The sequence below is a fragment of the Tupaia chinensis genome, unplaced genomic scaffold (genome assembly GCF_000334495.1).
Source record: "Tupaia chinensis unplaced genomic scaffold, TupChi_1.0 Scaffold000214_1, whole genome shotgun sequence".
In the NCBI taxonomy this organism is placed as follows: Eukaryota; Metazoa; Chordata; class Mammalia; order Scandentia; family Tupaiidae; genus Tupaia; species Tupaia belangeri.
Genome location: NW_006159689.1, coordinates 1,636,848 through 1,645,183, shown reverse-complemented (window position 1 = coordinate 1,645,183; position 8,336 = coordinate 1,636,848). Strand labels below are relative to the sequence as shown.

Sequence of the window (8,336 nt, the reverse complement as noted above, 5' to 3'; positions counted from 1 at the left end):
CCCCGCCCCACAGAAAAGTCTCTGTGGCACGGTAACACACTGGCCATGCTGCCACTGCCTGTCTGGGTCCACTGTCCCCTCTGCTCAGGACCCCTGCAGCCACCCCGCAATGGTGACAATGGCTCCCGTGCCCTGGCTCTGGGTCTGGCCCTGTCTGGGGAGAGGGACAGAGGCATTTACCCGTCCCTGCAGGCCGCCCCAGGCCAGCTGCACCCTTGACCAAAGGTCACGGCCCCTGCCAGGCAGTCCCGATTGCCCCTCTGCCCCTCAGGCCTGGCGCAATAAGGACAAAAGTCACCCTTCAACTTCCGCGTGGCCTACACACACCCAGAGCTCCTCACAGCACACTTCGCGGTTGTGGGGCTGAGCAAGCCATCTGTTTCCTGCCAGGCCCCTGACCGGTGCAGCAGCTGTTTGTCAAAGGAAGAGGGCATGCTCCAGGTTCGAGCTGGAAAGACTTCCAGGGCACGTTCTTGAGAAGAGGGGCCTGGAGGCAGGCGGCGGGCAGGCGGCCCAGTCTGCTTGTATCTGCGTGAAGGAGAGCCAGAGCACTGCACCAGAGACTGATGGCGGGGCGCCTGAGCGGTAGGTGAGGGAAAGGGCATGAGGGCGTTTTCCTGCGTGTTTCTGTCCTGTTTCTGCCCCCCGCTCAGCCTCTCAGAACCTGGGAAACTGCTCAAGGAACTTGGCCCTTCTTCACCGAGCTTTCCCGGGAACCTGGGTGTTTATGTCCCCGCATTCACCTGTTGCCCCCTAACCACGTTGTGACGGTTACGGGAGGCGATCCGAACTTTAATGCCCTGATGACAGAGACCGAGGAGCCCCTGACCCGGGGAGGTCATGGTGAGAGGACGAGTCTGCGAGCAGGTGGCATGGCCCCAGCAGCTCTGAACCGGCCAGGCCTCGGTCTTGGACTTCCCAGCCCCCAGGACTGCGAGAAACAAATCCCGTTTATAAGACCCTCGCAGCCCCAGCCTGTTCAGAATCACCTGAGACTAGTTTAAGGACACAGAGGCCCACGGTACTCTTCATTTGGAGGTCCGGGCCCAGAGCCACACCTGGTGAGGGCCCTGCTGAGAGGCACGCACAGGGACAGGGCTGGAGGGGAGCAGCCTGCCTCACCTCTCACCACACTGAGCAGACACACCTGCACTCCATCCTACTCACCTGCTGGAGCAGGCAAGTAGGCCCACCTGATGCTGGCCTCTTCCCAAAGCCTGCGTCCGCCATGCCCAGATGTGTCCTCCTCATGCCTCGGCTGTGTAACCGAAGTCCAGCACAGGACTCAGTGGGCCTCCGACCCATGGCCCAAGGCCAAGCTCTGTGGTGGCAGCTGGACAGACTGAGTCAACAGCTCCTCCATTGCTCACCAGGGAGGAGGTGGGCCTCAGGGTGCTGCCTCCAAGCAGGAGCAGGGCAGGAAGCCACGAGGTTGCTGGAATTCCATTCCCAGGCTCTTAGACGCATCCATAAGCTCTGACTCACTGAGTCGTCTAATAGTGATTTGTTTCAAGGAAAATAAAAATTAGTTCCAGACTCTGAGCTGTGGACTGCGGCCAATATGAGCAAACATGGTAACCTTTAGATACACACAGAAACATGCTTCCATGAGCTTCATTTGCATGGTTATGAAGCATTTACATACAAAAACACCATCCGCCTATTGTCGATACTGCAGGGGAGTATCAGGCTAAAGGAAGCCACATGTGTTTATCAGATTTTGCCCAAAAAGATCAGACAAATTACTTGGCGCCAATCATTTTCAGACGATTTTCATCCAAAAGCAACTGGCTCTGCATCCCATCTTCTCTTCTCCCATTTTCTTCCCTGTAAAAGAATAACCCTGAGGTCTGATCCTGGTCGCAGCTTTCTCTATCAGAGAAGTCAGGCCCACCCGACCCTCACTTTTCTGTACTCACATGTCTTTGTGTGTTTGTTGTTATGTTTATTTCTAATCCACAGCCTCCCCATTAAGAAAAACATGTTCAGCTGAGAAGGTCTCGACGCTGAGCCTATCTGGGGACCCTGAGAGGGAAGAAGCTTCAGAGAGTCCCATGCTGGCCTCTGGACCTCTGTGGGGGTTCCCAGCAAGCTCCATACATGTCTTCTGCACTTCTCATCTCCTCTGGCTCCTAAAACACCATGCTGAGCCCTGCACCCTGACCCCTCCCTTCAGCCCCACTTCCCCAGCCCAGTGGGGCAAATGACGTGAAGGCTCTCCTCAAGACACCCTCATAGGAAGTTGGGGCTAGACACTCCGGGTTTTATGGTGGGGAGGCAGGCACCTGTGTTTGTCGTGGGGCATGTGCACTCACCAGAGAGAAGCAGCAAGAGGGAAAAGTGAAAAATCACCCCCCAGGGGGGACGGTCATGCCACAGTCCCTTCTCCATTCTCCTGGGGTTTGGGACAGGAACGCACATGTGCCTGGCATGATTTTCAAGTTGCCAGGTTCAGGACTTGAGCTGCAGTCAGCCATGGGGGAGTCCAGCACCTTAACCACCACACCGCCTGCTGGCCCTGCCCTTCATTCGTTCAGACTGTACCTCGCGTTGACCTCACCCCTCTGAGTTTGCATCCTGCCCAGCGCAGAGAGAAGGTGATGGGTTTGGCCACTCTCCCAGGTCTTGTGAACAGACTCCTCTCCTCTCCTTGCTGTCCAGCAGCAAGCAGCCTGACCCTGAGCCAGGGGTTCTGAACAAGCACCAGCCTGTCCGGGCACTGCCAGCCCTTCCTCTCATGGTTTCTGTTTAATCTGTGTGTTCTGTAAGGCATTCTGTAATCCGAGGGTATAACCATGCGCTTGTTTCCTGTAACACTTTAATTCTTTGGCTTCTTATGTTGAGGTCTTTGATCTACTTGGGAATCATTTTCTAAGTCATGTGATAGGGATCTGCACTTGGTCACTGTGCTGAAAGTATGGTGTCCAGTCTTGGCTCTTGGCCCCCACTCTATCCTGTCCTTCCCTTGCTTGGCCCTGGCCCAGGCAGAGCTGGCTCCCACCCAGGCTGGGTTTCCAGCCCCCCACCCTCAGGCTGGCTTCCAGCTGAGTTAAGCCCAGGGGAGGCACCACCAGACCAGAAGGCAGGAGGAATGGGAAGGCAGTTCTTCCGCCCCTCCTGCCTTGCCTCAGTGGCCTCTCTGGAAGCCACTACTTCTGTTCCAGCTCCCCTGGGCATGCCTGCTGTGCTCCCCACTGACCCCAAGCCTCTTATCCTTCCAGCCTAGGCCGGACTGGCAACTCTGGCCCCTGTTGGCTTCTCATCTCCCCCCATCACCAGTCCCCACATTAAGTTCCTCCTTTTTCAACCCTTCTTTCCTGACCTGAGCATGTCCTGACTGACACAGCCAGTTGACCCTACCTGTTAAGAAAAGACCAAGAAAGTTCTTTCCATGTTGGGAAATGCTCCCACTCCCTGCCTCGCACTAATCCCACAAACGCACAGACCCGTCCTGGGCTCCCTCCAACCAGGCAGCCGCCTCTCCTGTGCCAAACTGACACCATCCCGGTCTGGAGACACAGTGTTCCAGAGATGCCTGCTGGAGCCCCGCTGTTATTCTTCTCCCAGAAATATTCCCCTCTTCTTGCCACGGTGACTTCTACACGCAGTTTGATGAGTGTCACGAAAACCTCATGTTAACTTGGGGAACATAAAATCTTCCCCGTATTAGCTGTGTCCCTCCTTGGGGGTGACATTCCTCACCACTGATTCCGATGGGCCTTGTATTCTTAGTAAGATTCTCAACGTTTGTGTCCTCGCATTCTCTCATGCTGGAGTTACTCCCGAGCATTTTCCAGAGTGGCAGTGGCCCCCTCATCTGCTGTGTTTTACTTGGTCATTGCTGTGCTTAGGAATGTGCTGAGTCTCTTTTAGAGAAAAATTCTGTAGGGCACATGTGATTGTTGGAAAGACAGACAGAAAGCGAGAACTCACCCCCAGGGAGGACAGCCACGCCGCAATCCCTTCCCCTCCATTCTCCTCTCGGGATCTTGAGCACGCATACACACATGCCCGGCCTGAGTTTTAAGCCACCAAGTCCGGGACTCGAGCCGCAGTCAGTTTCGTGGGAGTCCAACGACGTAACCATTCCGAAATATGCTGATTCTTTATGTTCATCTTGTATTCTGCCATCTTGCTGAACTTCTCATCACCACTAGTAATTTAACAGATGACGGAGGCTCCTAGATTTTCTAGGTAGAGGATCATGTCTATCCACAAGTAATAACAGAGGGGGACCAACAGATGGCAAAATGATTATGTCACTTGACTCCCACATAGTCAACTGTGGTTCGAATCCCAGACCTGATGGCTTAAACTCACATGCCTGCCCAAAACCACAAGAGGAGAATGGAAGAGAACGAACTGAAGCATGGCCACGCCCCTTGGGGAGCGATTTCTTGTTTTCTGTCTCTCTGTCTCTCTCTGTCTCTCCAGTGAGCACATGTGCCCTATAGTAAAAATCTCTCTTAAAAAAAAGCGATAATAATAACAGAGGTGGGTCTTTTCTCCTCCTTTACAAGTTTCTCTCTCTTTAATGCAAAGACTTTAGTTTTTAGCTAGAACCGGCGACAGAGAACTCTACGTTCACTTGATCCTGACTTCGAGCAGGAACGAGTCTAGTACCTCATTAAATATGGTACTTGCTCTAGAGTTCTGGCAGACACCCTTTATCAAGCGGAGGAACTTTTATTTTATTCCTAAGAGTTAGGTGGGTTTGGTTCTTTTTTTATTATTTTAAAGAATTGTTTTATTTAACTTTATCTATTTAAATTTGACTCTCTCTCTCTCTTGCTTCTCTGGCAGGAAGAGAGGAGGTTCTGTTCCCAATGGGTATGTCACTTGGACCAATCCTCCCATTAATAAAAAGCAGAAAAAACTGAACCAAAACTTAAAAATCTGATAGAATGCACCAGAAAGCTAAAAAGATCGTAAGAATTTCCATGCCAGGAGGATGGCCCAGGAGGCAACGCTGCTATCTAGGACTCTGCAGTCAGCAGAACTCTATCTAGGACAGCCCCGAGACCCGTCTCTGGCGTGTGCATGTGTGCATATTTTCTCCTGGTTACTCAGACATTAATGTGGCGTTTCTGTGAAATGACTTTGCAAATGTAATTAATGTAATCCCAAATCAGTTGACCTTTGAAGAGGTGGGCCTGACCTTATCAGGTGAGTTGAAAGGGACAGGTTCTTCCTGGCAAAGAAGACTCGGCTTGAGCGAAAGTCTGTTGCTGGCTTGAAGCTAGAAGAGGCCGTGCAGCCAGAATCCAGGCAGCTTCCAGGAACTGAGAGTGGCCCCTGGCTGGCGGGGCCTCCATCCTACGACCTCAGGGAGCTGCATTCGGCAACAACCTGCATGAGCCTGAGTGAACTCAGAAGACCCTGAGCTCAGATGAAATGCAGCTTGGCAGACCCATTGATTCCAGCCTTGTGCTACCTCAGCAAAGAGCCTGGCCCAGGGCGCCCGACTTTTTTTGCCTTCTTTTTCCACAAGAATGAGGTGCTCCCCAGTAGGGCCTTCCCCCCAGGACTTTCCCCAGCCTCAGCCACACGTGTGTGCCCAGAGAGCTCAGGGAGGAACTGGGACACAAACCCAGGACCTTTCCCGGGTGGGTCCAGGTGCATTTCCACGCCCTGCTACGTGGCCCCATGAGTGCCAGATTTCTGGCCTGCATGTCTGTGAGCGGGTGGACAGGTGACGTTTTCAGCCGCTAGAGCTGTGGCAACTTATCACACGACACAGAAATACATTTGCTGCTTCCGAAGGAGGTAACTGAGACCCAGTGACACTTTGACAGATTCACCAGAGACAGCCAAGGGCTTGCTGTTTGAAAATTGAGAAATTACACACTTAGTAACTCATGGATCAAAGGAAAACAACGTAAGTTAGAAACCGTGTTGACTCAGTGATAATGAAAATACCACACATCAAAATTAGGGAGATTGCAAGGAAAATGTGTTCACTATGAAATCCAGGTACTTTTGTTTTTGTGGGGGAGACATTTCTACTATAGGGTGTGTGTGCTCAACAAAGAGTAAGAAATCATGCCCCGGGGGGATGGCCACACCACAATCCCTTCTCCTCCATTCTCCTCTCAGGATCTTGGGCACACACACACACACACCAGGCATGAATTTTAAGACTCTGGGTCCAGGACTTGAACTGTGGTCAGCTACATGGGAGTCCAGCTACGTAACCATTATGCCATCTGCTGGTCCCAAAATTCTGTTTCAATACAAGTGCTAGAAGAGATGAGATTGAGACCAGCAGGGGCACGTGGTAAGGCGCCGCTCCCACCTGGTCTACCGCAGTCTCCACTCTGAAACTGGGGCAGGGTGCACTCGTGGACGGGCGAGGCAACGCAATTCTGCGCAGAGGGCCTCAGCTCCCTGCTAAGAGCACTCACTAAAACCACACCGCCTGGCTCCTGTGCTGTCCCATCACTCCCACTCTGCCCTCCCTCTGCCCCCTCTGAGGCACCACAGGAAGTGCAGTCGCAGGCCTGGACCTCCCAGCCAGCAGCGGCCTCAGACAGCCAGGCTGGCCCAGGAAACGAGGGCCTGGCTGCAGGGACCCAGCGACAGCACCCCACCTGGCTGAGAGGGTGGGTCCTGCAGGGCTTCCAGCTGACCTCCAGCCCTGGCGGCCAGGCCTGGGTTAGCTCCAAAGTCACGGCCAGTGGCCTTCAGCCCGGCCCCGTGCTCCTCCTGAGGAAGGGGCTGCGTCCACGCAGGGAACGTGGCCGAGGTCCTGGTGAACGGTGCAGAAGGCGTGTACTCGCAGGTCGCCGGCCCCTGGGCCTTCGGCTTTCAGTCCCCAGGACGGGCGCAGCTGGCCAAGCAGCCCGGGCCTCGGGCTCAGGGCTAACCCTCCCTGGTGAGCTGTGCCCCCAACTGATGTGGGAGGCATCAGCCTTGAAGGGTCAAAGGCGCCCCATCTTCCTACGAAGGTGGCCTAACTGCGCTCCATGTCCCACCTCTCCATACTGCTGCAGTGAGTCAGTTCCCAGACGAGTTTGGGAACCGTGGGGCCCTCACCCAGGAAAGAGGTGGGGACCTCCAGGGGTGCCTGACAGGAATGCAGCCTGGGCGTGAGGGCAGCGGGGCCCAGGGTCTGGGAGCATGCTCTGGCGGGAGTCTCAGGCCCTGGAGTACAGGAGGGCAGCAGCTCCTGGAGTTCCAGAGGCACCCAAACCACCCAGACAGGGCGCCAGGTCCTAAGCACTCATAGGGGCGGGAGCCTTTGCTTTTAAAACACTATGCATGGCGGCCATCACAGCTCTGGGCAAGCGCGTCACAAATGCCACTCCGAGGTGCCCTCCTGCTACTCCAGTTATTAAATTATTCCTGGGGATTAAGGGAAGCCATGAATAATTCAAAGCAAGGGATAAAGTCAGATCTAATCAGCTCTGTCTGCCTGCTTGAACTTTGACACGACCACCGGAGCCTGCAGGAAAGGCCAACGGGAGACAGAAATGAGAGTTTGGGTCACAATTTGTATCCAGGTGTCTCAGAGGAGGCTCCCAGCACAGCCCCGCAGCTGCACTGGCTGCTCCGCTCCGCTCCTGCTGTCCGGCCGGGGCATCTCCCTGGTCCTTGGCGGCTGAGGCTGGTCCAGGCGTTATGGAGCCAGGTGACCTTGGGAAGGCACCCAACCATGCCAGGCTACAACGGCCAAGTCAAAAAAGGGAATGAAAATACAATGCACCGGGACCAGCAGGTGACATGTTGGCTAAGGTGCTGGACTCCCACAAGGCTGACTGCAGTTCGAGTCCCAGAACCGGCAACTTGAAAATCATGCCAAACTGTCTCTCGGTCTCTCTCCAGCATGTGCACATACACTGTGACAAAGCCCGACACGCGACCTGCCTCCCGAAGTTGTCCGAGCACTCTCCCGAGTGACGTAAGGAAGTGCTCCCCGGGGACCCACGGGCTCCGCACTAGGGTGGCACCGGGCTGGCCTGTCCTCTGTAGGAACACTCTGGCAGTGGAAGGCACGTGTACCCATCACGTCAGCTCACATCCCAGTTCTACCGCACAGAACACGCCCCATGCATGTCAACTCACATGGTGGCAGAAACCACACCTTCCCCAGGGAACGGCGACCACCAGCTCTCAGTGTGCGTGGGGGACTGGGTCCAGAGTCCCTGGGTACTGACATCTGTGGGTGCTCAAGTCTGCCCTACGGCCCTTGAAGGTGCTGTCTCTCCATCTCTCTTATTCAGGGAAGAAATAAATAAATAAAACTATTTTTTAAGAATTATTTCATCGGCGGGACCAGCAGTTGATATAATGGCTATGTCACTGGACTCCCATGTAGTCGACCGTGGTTCAAGTCC

At 54.4% G+C, this 8,336-nt stretch overlaps 1 long non-coding RNA gene across 1 annotated transcript; it reads left to right on the top strand.

Moving 5' to 3' along the window:
• The first annotated feature begins 305 nt into the window (after positions 1–305).
• LOC102501090 (uncharacterized) lies at positions 306–5,758 on the top strand. Its single transcript, XR_003549248.1, has 2 exons — positions 306–585; positions 4,804–5,758. It is a non-coding gene; the product is annotated as an uncharacterized LOC102501090 (long non-coding RNA).
• The last annotated feature ends 2,578 nt before the right edge of the window (positions 5,759–8,336 follow it).